The sequence below is a fragment of the Gracilinanus agilis genome, chromosome 3 (genome assembly GCF_016433145.1).
Source record: "Gracilinanus agilis isolate LMUSP501 chromosome 3, AgileGrace, whole genome shotgun sequence".
Taxonomy (NCBI): Eukaryota; Metazoa; Chordata; class Mammalia; order Didelphimorphia; family Didelphidae; genus Gracilinanus; species Gracilinanus agilis.
In genome coordinates this window covers 18,651,238-18,663,345 of record NC_058132.1, presented here as the reverse complement: position 1 = coordinate 18,663,345, position 12,108 = coordinate 18,651,238, and positions in this window count along the sequence as shown.

Sequence of the window (12,108 nt, the reverse complement as noted above, 5' to 3'; positions counted from 1 at the left end):
CAAGAGACTGAACAAGGTGGGGGCCAGGAAGCAGCTTACTGAACAGGCTAGAAATAGCTCAGTAGTCTGTCAGGCTGATTTTTAAATCCAACAGTGGGAACGTTAATGGCTCTCACTCCTAAGCTTCTTCCCCTGCCCCTTCTCCTTCTGTTTCTATTTCTATTCCTATTTCTATCCTTTTTCTATAATTGTAAGTTTTGACTGAAAGGGGGTCTCTCAGCAAGGTTGGGTAATGGGGGAAGGAGACTAAGAGATCACTCCCAAAATGGAATCTACACTTAGCTGACTCAATAGTTGAAGCCTTGATGGGTGAAATGAAATGACAAGGCTTAGATCAGGGAATCAGAGTTTCACTTTCCAAAGGAAAGATCCTCAGGAAGCCCTCAGGACTGGATCCAAGCTGGGATGTCCTCCTCCTCTCTCCTCCAGTCCTCTGCCAGAACCCCTTCTCCCTCCTCCTCCAGAGAATTTCCCAGAATTCTCTCTGGTCTCTCAACTGTCAGTAACAGTCACCAACTGCTTTGCTCTGACTCCTTTTGTCCCATCCCCCTTGCACAAATCCCATCCTTACAAAGGGCAATTAGATTAGATACCATCCAGTGTTTTATCAGAGTAGAACCAGAAAAGGCATATCTATTTTAACTGAAGATCTAGGGAAAAGTCCAAAGGGGGTTGGATGCTTTTTTTGGAAGCAGAAAGGAGGGAGAGGACTTTGACACAATGGGAGAAACTACTAGGACTGAAGGGTACTTAACATTTGATTAGGACTGCTAGTCACCTCTAATGGGACCATTAAGTATCTTAAGATCTATTGTTCTGGCTGAAATGCGTACAGCTGAGCCAAGGGCAAAATTGTGGTTCCCGGCCCCCCCCAAAAAAAAACCGGTTGACACTGTTAACTTGGGAAAAACACAGAACTACCTAAGTAGTCAGAAAAACCAAATCTTTAATCAGGATAGAGATAGGTCCAATAGCCCATCACCAAAAAACTTTACAGGACCTACACCCTGGGGTTCTGGGGACTGTAGCCTTGGGAGAAATAGTCTAGCTGGGTAATAGCTCCAAAGAGGTGGCATGGGCATTGTACCCCCAAAACTCAGGCAAACTGCAAGAAGAAAAATTCCTTTGCTCCCTTACACCCTTGTGACTCCCAACCCAAAACATCTGACCTTGAAGATTATCCTCCTTTGATTGCCCCATTGAATTGAGCTGGATAAAGAGACACACCCTACAAATCTACCTCATGCCCTTGGGCAAACCTTTCCTCAACCTCTTGCAAACCTTCCCCCTTCCCCCAAACCCTTTGCTCCAAAGTCATGTCCTCACTGTTGTGAGAGTATAGAGTATAAAAACCCCAGGATTGATGTCCTCTGGGGGACAGCTTTTCCATCCATGCTGTCCTCCCAAGGAGCAGTTCCCCATCTTGCTGTTCCACTTATGCTATCCTCCTGGCCAGGCTCAACATTACTTTCCAAATTAATAAATTTCTCTTTTTATTTTTAAGTTAAGTTTTGGAGTCTTGCATTCTTGCAAAAGGTATCCTTCCTGAATTCCAGGGTTCACCTCTAACACAACAAAGGGGCAGAACTTGGGAATCTTTTATACACTCTGGAGAATTGGGTACAGCCAGCATGCATAGACAAACTTCAAGTAGGCTGCAAAAAGGTCTGCTGCCAGCCTCAGGGGTATCAGGGAGTTGTCAACTATAACAAATACAGAGGAAGGGTCAAACTAAGAACTGGGCTTCTTGAGAGAGGACTTTAATATAATGGAAGAAGCTTCTAAAACAAATAAAGGCACTCAAAATTTACTATATACACTAATCCCACCCACACTAGGGTCCCCAAACAGTTTAAGGTCTATAATTCAGCTCAAAACAAGTGTCCCTAGAACTGGGGTTTCTCAAAGGGAAGGAGTAAAATTGGGGTGTCCAGATTTCACACTGACAACACACATAATTTAACATTTAACATCTTTGACCTAGAATGTTAGTGGAATTGTAGGGTTTTCAGAAGGAAGCCTGTACCCCAAAATCAAAAGTAATTGCCAGCCATAAAAGGGGGCCTCACTCAGAGTAGGTACTACTAGAATTCCCAAGGAAATTTTTAAAATACCAGTTTCTATCACTGGTTCAGGGACATATATAGAGGGCAATGAAAGGTAGAAAAAAAGAACACAGTTTAGGAGTCTTCAGAGACTGAAGTGAGGTGCTTTCTAACACGAGTCCAGACACCCAGAAATTCAATAATCGGAACCATTATTTATTGATTAAAAGAAAGAAAGAAAGAAAAAAGAAAAAAAAATCTACCAGCTGGGACAGCCTTCCCTAATGGAAGCTGTATCAGACTGACATTACAAGACAGCTTATATAGGTTACAAGATACAAGGCTATTTCCTTTCACATCCAGGTTCTTATTTGTCAAGAAAAGCCTCATCACAAACACAGGTATGTGTGGTCAGTGATAAGTGGATAACACTCAGGGGATATTTACTTTTCCACAGGTACCTAAACACTCATCTCTAGTTAGCTATGTGTTTACCTTGCATTCCATCCTGACCTATTTGTTTTGTACTGATGTCCCTTTGTTGTCCATAGGGGAATATGGACTCTGACCCACCACTTTCCCCATGGTATCAGGACTTCCCTCACACTAGAAGTAAGCTGCATTGCCACGAAGCAAGCACCCTGCTCCCCCCCCCCCCCCCCCCGTGTTCACAATCCCCCACTTATTCCCCTGAGATCTGGCCTGGCTCCTCTGCCCTCAGCTCAGGCCTTGAGAAAGCCAAAACCCCAGCAAGGACCCCAGCCAATGTAGGTTGGTTGTGGTGGAGAAAGTGGAGGAGAAATTGCCTCCCTCACCTGTTGGGCCAAACAAAGATTTGGGTTTTCTGGCTACTTTGGTGGTTCTGCATTTCCCCCAAGTTAACAGGTTTAATATAAGATCTGTTCATTTGGAGATTTACAACAAAATTTCCACAGTGCTTTGGTAAGGTTGCATAAATATCACTTGTTCAGCAACTATGCAGAATGGAAATATTTCACAATCTAATGTCAGAAGAATTCCAGAAAGAACAGTGGAGCCTGATAATTTTGATGGATATTATTGTTAACAACAGTAGGTAATTATAGTTAATCCTAAACATGATTGGAGAAAACTGTCATTTGAAGTTTAATTGCATGGAATGTAATTGGAAGAAATGCTATGGATGAAATTGGTTGGTGATGCAAGCAGTCCAATGGGTGTCTTCTGGTATCCACAGGTATAGCTCTGAATCCTGGGAAAGCTGAGAGGGTTCTTGGTTGGAGTCCCCAGACTGAAACTTTTATTAACCCTGTTTAATAGCATTTGGTATGCTGTAAGCTTTATCCTTTGGCCTTCCCAAACCCTGTAATCCTTCTGATATTGGTCCTAAACAATCATTCATTGACCTACTAAAATCCCCATTACCACCAAGTAGCTTATAGATTCTTAAGTCACTCTGAAGATTTGGGAAACTAGGAGGATGCTTTTCTTTTGAGAAAGAGCTTAACTTAAGTTTGTTTCCTGCCTTCTGCATTCTAGTTTTTTAATCCAAATCAATTCTTTGAAGTTTTCAGTACTTATCAATCTTGTGAATTTTAATATAACCATAACAAGAAAATTGCTTTTGCAATTGAATCTTGCTTTCACCTGTCCCCAGAACATTTTCTTCAAGATCAGCTTTGACTATATTTTTAATCTCAAGATTCTTTTGTTCTGACATTGTCAAATGGAATACCTTTGTGCCATTAGAAATGAAGAATATGATGATCCCTAAAAAACTTGGAAATATTTAGATGAAGTGATGCAAAGTGAGTGGAGCAGAACCAGGAGACTATTGAACACAATAACAGTAATAATGATGATGATCAACTGAGAATAACATAACTATTATCAACAAGGCAAGAATCCAGGACAGCTCTAAGAGACTCATCATGAAAAAGGCTTTCCATCAACATACAAGGAAGTGAAAGAATCTGAATGCAGATCAAACATGCCACTCTTCACTTTATTTCCTCCAAGAAGGTTTTTCTCATGTAAGCAATATGTGTCTTCTTTCATAACATAATGGACATGAAAATATGTATTGAATGATAACCCACGGACAGCACATTTCATACTACTTGCCATCTTAGGGAAGAGAGCAGGAGAAACATGGAGTGCAAAATATCAGAAAATGAATATTAAAATTGTATCAACATGTAGAATAAATAAACAAAGGAATCGACTTCAGCCAGAAGCCAACTTTTTCATTATGAGGGTGAGTTAATTAATGAGAAATTAAAATCTGGTTTTCCCTTTAGGCAAGAGGGGGAAGAGGAGAAGGGACAGTCCTAGCAGTATTGTGGGTCTGAGATGTGTGAAGGGAGAATCTTCTCTAAATGGATGGATTTCTGGAAGAAGGAGCATCTGAGCTGTGGTCTTCCCTACTAGCTTGTCCCATCAAGGCTGCTGGCTAGAGCTCTGTGGGCAAGAACACCTCAGAATCTATAGTAATGGGGAGCCAAATTAATTGGTATTTATTCTTCAGAGGAGGAAAATGAAATCCACACAAGGTAAGGGACCTGTCCAGGCAAATAGCAGAGCCAGGTTCAAATCCCAGTCCTTGATCTCCAATTCCAGGCCTCTTTAGATAACTCTGAAAGTCCATGAAAAGACTTTACTTATGGACCAAACTGTGTATAGATTTGGGGAATACTTTTGTTGACTGGGAAAAAAACATAGAACTATTAAATAGTCAGAAAGGCCAGTCTTTAATTAAGGACAGGGGTCACAAGGATGAGGAAAGCCTCTACTCAGAGCTGCATGTCACACACCTACACAGAGTCTGAGGATTGAACTCTGGATGCTCTGGTCCCTGACCCCCTGGGAGGGCCACATCACTAGATGACTCCAAGGAACAAAACAAATTGGGGTACCGCTATACCATTTGGGAAGATCCAGGGGCAGGGAAAGATGACTGACATGACCATACTGACAGTATACAGTGAAGCCTAGGAAAGGAATCATAGCCAGAAGCTGGGGTGTAAGGAAAGGGGCTACTTTCAATGGACACTAAAGGATGTTCCCTGCCCAGGTATGTCTTCCTGGGAAAGGGTCTCTGATACAATGGGCAAGACTACCTAAGAGGGTGGTGGCAAACTGATGATATCCGTGTCAGCACTGACATGCGTAGCCATTTTCAATGACACATGGCCACATGAGGCCACATGCAGAGAAGTATGAGGCCACATGCCAAGGATAAAACATTTACTGTATTGTAGTATAGACATTCTGTGCACTATAAATGACAATTCTACCTATATTAATTTATATCTTTTGGTTTATTAAATACAGTTATATATTATAATTATACATTTTTTATTATTTAAATTATAAATACCATGAAATTATGGTTTTTTCCTCTAAGTAACACACCATCCAAATTATGGTCGGTTTGGGGGTGAATTTTGATACACCAAGCTCAGAAGGTTGCCCATCACTGACCTAAGACAAAAGGATATTTAGCATTTACCTTACAGTGTATCATTCAGTCTGAAACTGCTGGCCTGAGATTCCCTTCAGGGTGGATTTTCATGGGAACAAGGAACAAGGACAAGCTTTGGGGTCTCCAATTTACAAACTAGTCCTAAAACTTGGGGTTCATCAGATCCCACCAGGCTACAAGTTTGGGGTCTCTAGATTCCACATCAACACAGCATTTGGATATAACCCCAGCCTATGAGGAGGCAACCTGGGCCAAAGCGAGCAGAACAGGGACTGTCAGAAACATTCCTGGATTTAGCAGAACTTGCTGACTAGTTTGAGGCTACAGCATCCTCTGAAAGTTCTGGGACTTTTATCCTGTGCAGGTATTTGGGGATTTGGGGAGCCCAGGCAATCCCCCTTCTCACCTGAGGGCCAGCCTCCCCCTCTCCTCTAGAGGTAAGTATGCTCTGCCCTCTCTTATACAGCATATTCCCACCCTACAGTGTAATGACAGGTCTATTATGGGGAGAACCCAGATAATTCCTAATTTCTAGTCATTGTTTAGCCTCTCTGAGGATGTCAGGGGACCCAGCATTCCAGAGGGCACATTCTACTCAGAGGAAAGTTCTTTCTCTCTCAGAACACCATAGATTATTATTCCCCATAGTTTTAGGCTTTTTTGTCTTTTCTGCTTTTCCCCTTGAGGTGGCAAGCAGAGGTCTTAATGGCAGGGTTTCTTGGGGATGAGGTAGGACAAGGTATGCCCTCAAAAAGCAGAGGGAGAATGGATGAGGACCAGATTCTTCCTCTGGGCCCCCAGGCTTAGGCTAAACTCATCAGAGGGCAGCATAGACACTGGGCTCCACAGATCCAGATTGGGGAAGGGGCTCAGCCCCACACTTGAGGCTCTTGTGGTTCAGTTGGGCATAGGTCACTTCCTGAGGGTCTTCTCTTTGGAGATCCTGACAGGAAGAGAGGAAGTAGGAAGAGGTGAGGGAATTGGGGGGGGAGAGAATTGGGGCAGGAGGGCTCGGGAGGTGCAAGGATCCTGAACCCAGCAGCCATCCCAGCTGTGTGTAACCTGGGGGAAGGTCTCCTCCTCTGTTCCTTCCAGTGCCAGGCAAAGGAGGAGAGATCTGTGAGTGACTTTCAGCTGTGTCCTCTTGTCCAGCCTCCTCTGTCTGTCTGTCATCATTCACAGCAGCATCTGGACACATGAGGAGAAGGGATAAGGGGCCAGGACACTGGTTCTTTCCAGGGCAGGCTTTGCCCTCTCACACCCCAGGCCCTCCTATAATATAATAAGTCAGGAACAGCTGAGAAAGAAGGAGGAGGAGATGAGAGAAGATAATTAAATCAATGATAGTCAAGGGTAGCTGTCCTAGGACCCCTTTATCCTGATCACATGATTTATGCTGAGTCAACCTGAGATCTCTTCCTTGAGCAGGTCTAACAGCTGGAGAATCTACTCTGTTGGCATCTCTAGCAGTCCTGGCATGTATAAATCTTGGAAATATTTTAGGGGTTCTCAAAAGTTGACTCTTATGAACAATTTGCTCTTTTAACAGTCTCATGGATATGTTTCTCATGACTGATTTCTGTAACATTGAGTTCAGGTAAGACCTAAACTTTGTCAAATTACAACCCAGCCCCAAAGCTACATTCTGGAAGACTGACCAGCTATCTCAGTCTCCTTGTTTTGCCAATAACAATCATTTAATATTTGTATCAGACAAGCTTAGATGCTTTAGGTCAAATGAATTCCTGATCTGGACATTAGCTATACTTCTTGTTTTAGGATCTGCCAGCTTGGATCTTGTGATGATGACCGCATAATGTTAATTTGTCAGGCCACTTTTGATTATCATTCATCCTTTGTCCTCTCCTGGTACCCCCCAATAAAAATCAGTATGTTGGGCTTAGAGGTAGCTCTTACTACCAGAGCTAACTTGCTGCCAGACTTATGTTATGCTGAAACTCTCTGCATATCTGTGTCTTTCTTCTCCTCTTATGCTCTCCTTTCCTTAGAATTTAACTCATCACCCATTTTCATTCAGTCCCTAGTTTCCCTTTCTAGTGTTCTACACATGATTAGGAGTTGGTGGACAGCTTCATCATCTACTACAAATCAGTCCTTGAGGATAGGCTGAGGCAAAGAGACTAACTCAGGCTTGTCCTGAACACTTGAATCCTGATATGAAAGTGTTGTGGGGTTAAAACCAGATGTTGTAGGGTACAGCCAATGTTGTGGGGTGTAGTGGTGAACCCTGGGGTTCGGGAGGGGCACCTTTTGCAACAATGCAAGACTCAGGAACTTAGCTTAAAAGTAAAAAGAGAGATTTATTACTGATGTAGAATTATTGGCCAGCAAGACAGCATGAGTAGAACAACCCTGGGGGGTTGCTCCCAGAATGCTTCAGTTCAGGGGTTTTTATATTCTTTACAACTGTGAGTATGTGATGCTGTGTCATGGTGTGGATGTGATTCTAGAGTGGTGAACACTCAGGCATTCGGTGGGGTGTTTGGCCATCTGATCGGAGTCTGCCTGAAGATCCTCATAGTTTAGGGGACAGATGGATGCCTGAGATACAGCCCAGTGGTATCAAGATATAGCCTGGAGGTACATCTCTACATTCATCTCAATCTAAAGGATGATCCAAGGATGATACTAATCTCAGGGTCTTACAGGATCTATCATGTTCTTGGGTTAGGAGTCACAAGGTCAGAAAGGAGCAGGGAACTTCCCTGCTTACAGCTTTCCTGCGTTAGGGAGTTACAATGCCCATGCCAAAAAGAGACACATGTCTTGGGCTCCTTAACAAGGGGAAATATAGGAAACACATTGAGCCTCCTGGGTAGTATAATGGGAAAAATAGGAAACTTAAGATAGGGCAGAATGGATGACAGCTTGAGGAAATCTTGGACTTCATGGACATTCCATAAAGGAATGAAGCCAGGTTTTTGAAAGAGGAGAGTGGTTTGGCCAACCTGAGAGAAGGTGATCTTGGCTGTGTGGTCCAGCTTTGGCAAGTATCCAGGGAGCTGACAGAGTGGGATATCACTGCAAAGAAGATACTTCAATCAACTATCATGGCCTAGGTTGAGGAAGGTCTTGGTTATCTGTTGGTGGATAGCAGATTTATCTACCTTACTCTCTAGAGTTTTTTGAGGATTAACTGGCTGTGCAAGGAGTTGGTTCCTGTTATCCTGAAGTCATCAAAGAAGCAGCCTGGACCAACTGTAAAAATCCCAGTACCCAGCTCTCCCTCTAGCCTTCAGTCAAGGCCCTACCCTTAGAACTGCATTACTTGTCAGTTAGCTGTTCCTAGTTATAGAAATACCTCTCCCACTCTCCTTGCCCTTTTTATACATTAAACTGTTTTGTTTTCCTTCCTGTTTGTTTCCTCTCACCTCAAAGAACCCATAGAGTGTTAGGAGTTAACCTTTGTGTTATTCCCTGGTTTGTGACAGAGACTAGTAATCCCAATTGTCATTCCTTTAGTGAAGGATTATCAGATTTACTCTACCCCTGATACACTATCCTTCCTTGTGATTTTGATCTGTGAGTGGCAGTTGCCCAAAACAATTACTGGTTTCCCATAGATTAGATTATATTTATAGGAAGAGCCTGCTCTTCCCTTGGCTGGGTCTCTGGAGGTGGGATGGCATGGCGAAAAATGAAGTGAAAATGAGCCAGAGTGCAAGTCAAGTTGCAGAGGCTGTTCCCCTTAGTGCCATCTGCTGATTTTTATTTTTATACCCTTTTTTCTTTATGCTCTCATACAGGTTTTGATTTTCTCATACATTCAAAATCACACATTAACTTTTAAAACATCATATGATTGGCATTTACTAATTGTCTTACTGAGGTTAAACAAAGGAGCGAGCTTGTTAAGAATTATCCATTACAGAATGGCTTAGTTTGAACTTATTCTTTTCAGCCATAAGGTACTAGAACATCAGTTCCTAGCTAAGCATAATAGTTAATTATATTTTAACTATTTGATTCATGTATATAGTTATGTTATACTGTTCATTCCCATAATCAATCAAGGAGATAGTTATGGTAGTTGATTATATCTAATAAGATACAATAATATCAGTCTGGTCCAGATTTTGTTCACATGCTGTTCTTTCTGCTCTAGGGTTAATAAGAATGCAGTTCTGGTAGGTGATTCTGTGCTAATTTGTCATTCCCTTATTTTCCTTGTGTTTCACTGTTTCTTTGGTCTGTAGGAGTTTGGGAACAAACTCAGGCCAGGTATTTTCTTGCTGGGAACTTTACAAACTTGCATTAACTCACTAACTGCTGGTTTTTTGCTGGACTGATTCTAGGGGAAATCTCTATACTCTAGGGGTTTGTTTAGGGGTTTATTTGGGGATAGTGGGTAGTCTGTGACTGTGGTTGTTCTTGCCATGAACCTGTATTGTTTTTCTGTGTCTCCCTGGGACCGAATAAGGATACTGATTGCAATAGTTTCAATGCAAGTGAATGTCACTGTAGAAAGAATCATGTAGGGGAAACTGAGTGTGGAATTTCCATCCTCCCGACAACCTGCCGTGCTGGATTGTCAGAGCTGGTGAGTAGCCCTGCTAAACATCACAGCCTCAATGGCTTCTGGCATATTTATATTCTTATAAAAGTAGATGCTAAGAGAAAAGGGGAAAGATCCAAGACCTGTTCTGGATACTAAGGAAAAAGGAAACTGGGCCATGTACTGGGCATTGAGGACACACAAGAAGACACATAAGAACCTTCACTGTACCCTGAGAACAAGGAGAGAAGAGTCTCAGGTCCTGTGCTGAAGACAGACAAGAATGAGGGGAATGGGACATGACTTTCTGTGGAGTCCTGAGAGAGCTCCCAGTGGGAAAAGATGCCAAATCCAGTTGAAAGATGGCACCCACTGGGTGGTGGATCTGGTTTTGAGACCATTCAGAGCTGGAGGGTTTAAAAAAAATCAACCTTTAGATAAAAATATATTAAAACACTCACAGGTGAAAACAGTTCCCCTCAAAAAAAAAAAAAAAAAAAAAGGAAGGAAGGAAGGAAGGAAGCTCTGTACAAGGAAATGAAAAGGAATCAGTAATGAAGATTCCTGAGTACTCTGGACCATCCCACCTAAGTTATGTTTTTAAACCACTACTTTCTGTTTTAGTGTCAGTTTTAAGAAAGAAAAGTGGCAAGAGCTAAGCAATCAAGGTGACATGTCCAGGGTCACACTTTTAGGAAGTGTCTGGGGCCAGATTTGAATATGGGTCCTCCTGAATCCAGGACTGACACGCTATCTACTATGCTACTAAAGCCACACTGATATTCTTCTTATCCAAAGGGCCCACACCTAAGTCAGAGGACAATCCACCTAAGATCAAATTAATTCAAAGTGGCCCTTGTCTGCAGCATGAATTATTCCCTTGCAAAAGGCCCCAGTGAGATGTTGAGGATGTTAGGGGTCAATTCACATTTCCCCAGCCTTGTAAGACAGGAAGGATTTCTATGAGGCAGCACAATATGACCCAAGAGAAGAAGAAGAAGTGAGAAATGTGTGGAGGCAGAAAATACACTGAGAGTGAGAAGAGAGCAGCTCCAGTGTCTACACAAGTGGAGGGGAAAGAATCTAGGGAAAGACTCAGGGAACTTCATTTAGGTTCCTGCCTCGGCCCAACCCTTGTTCTATGGATGACCCTTGACGTGCCATATCATTTCTCTGGTCTTCTGTTTCCTCATCTGTAAAATGGAGGAGTGGGATCCAGTGTCCAAAGGCCCTCTGGTTCTGATTCAGAGCTGTTTCTCTTTTTCCTTTTTTCTCACCTTCTCAAAAGGCTGAGGTGCAGGAAGTCCTGATCCCTGATAATTGGTCTAAGCTGTGTCTTAAAGCCTCATCTGTGGTTAGTCTGAAAGAGGGAAACCAAAGATTGGTGTTATGACAGGATAGTTCTGAGGGCCCCTTTTCCTTCTGGAATGGCTAATGGGGAAAGAAACCTGTGAGTCATGAGGAAAAGAAAAGGAGGGTGGACTTGGGTAGACCTAGCCCTTGTGAATCCTCATTTCCTTGAACTGCAGATTTCCTGGCATGAATTTCAGGGCACATTTGAGAGTGAAAGAACAGCACCCCATTGGCTATGCCAACCCCAGAGGGCCATCCACCACAGCAGAGATCCGGCTGATGCTTTCTTGGTGCCCAACAGATCTTCTCCAGGTTTTCTAAGTTTGTCCTGTTCCTCAAAATGTATGTGGCCATAGAATGGGTGATCTGCATAAGAATGTTTGGTAAAGGGAGTCAAAGATGAGAAGAGTCTGGGAGGGAATTATTCATTCTCTCCCTTGAACATCCCAAGGCATCTCTGATTGGTGAACAGTTAATAAGGTGATTGTCCATAAATATACTCAATCCATTCCCATCCCCCACAGGTGATCTGGGAAAGGGGAGTAATGATGTATTAGCAGAAAAAATCTTATCTATTAATTAGGTTTTATTGGGTAGAAGCATTCCTTAGAATTCCTAAGAATAAAGTGTAAGATTAAAGATTATATCCAATACTCCAAGTAATATATTTTATAAGAATTTATTAATAATAAACTTGAAGAAAGGGGGAAAAAACCATGAGTAGAGAGACA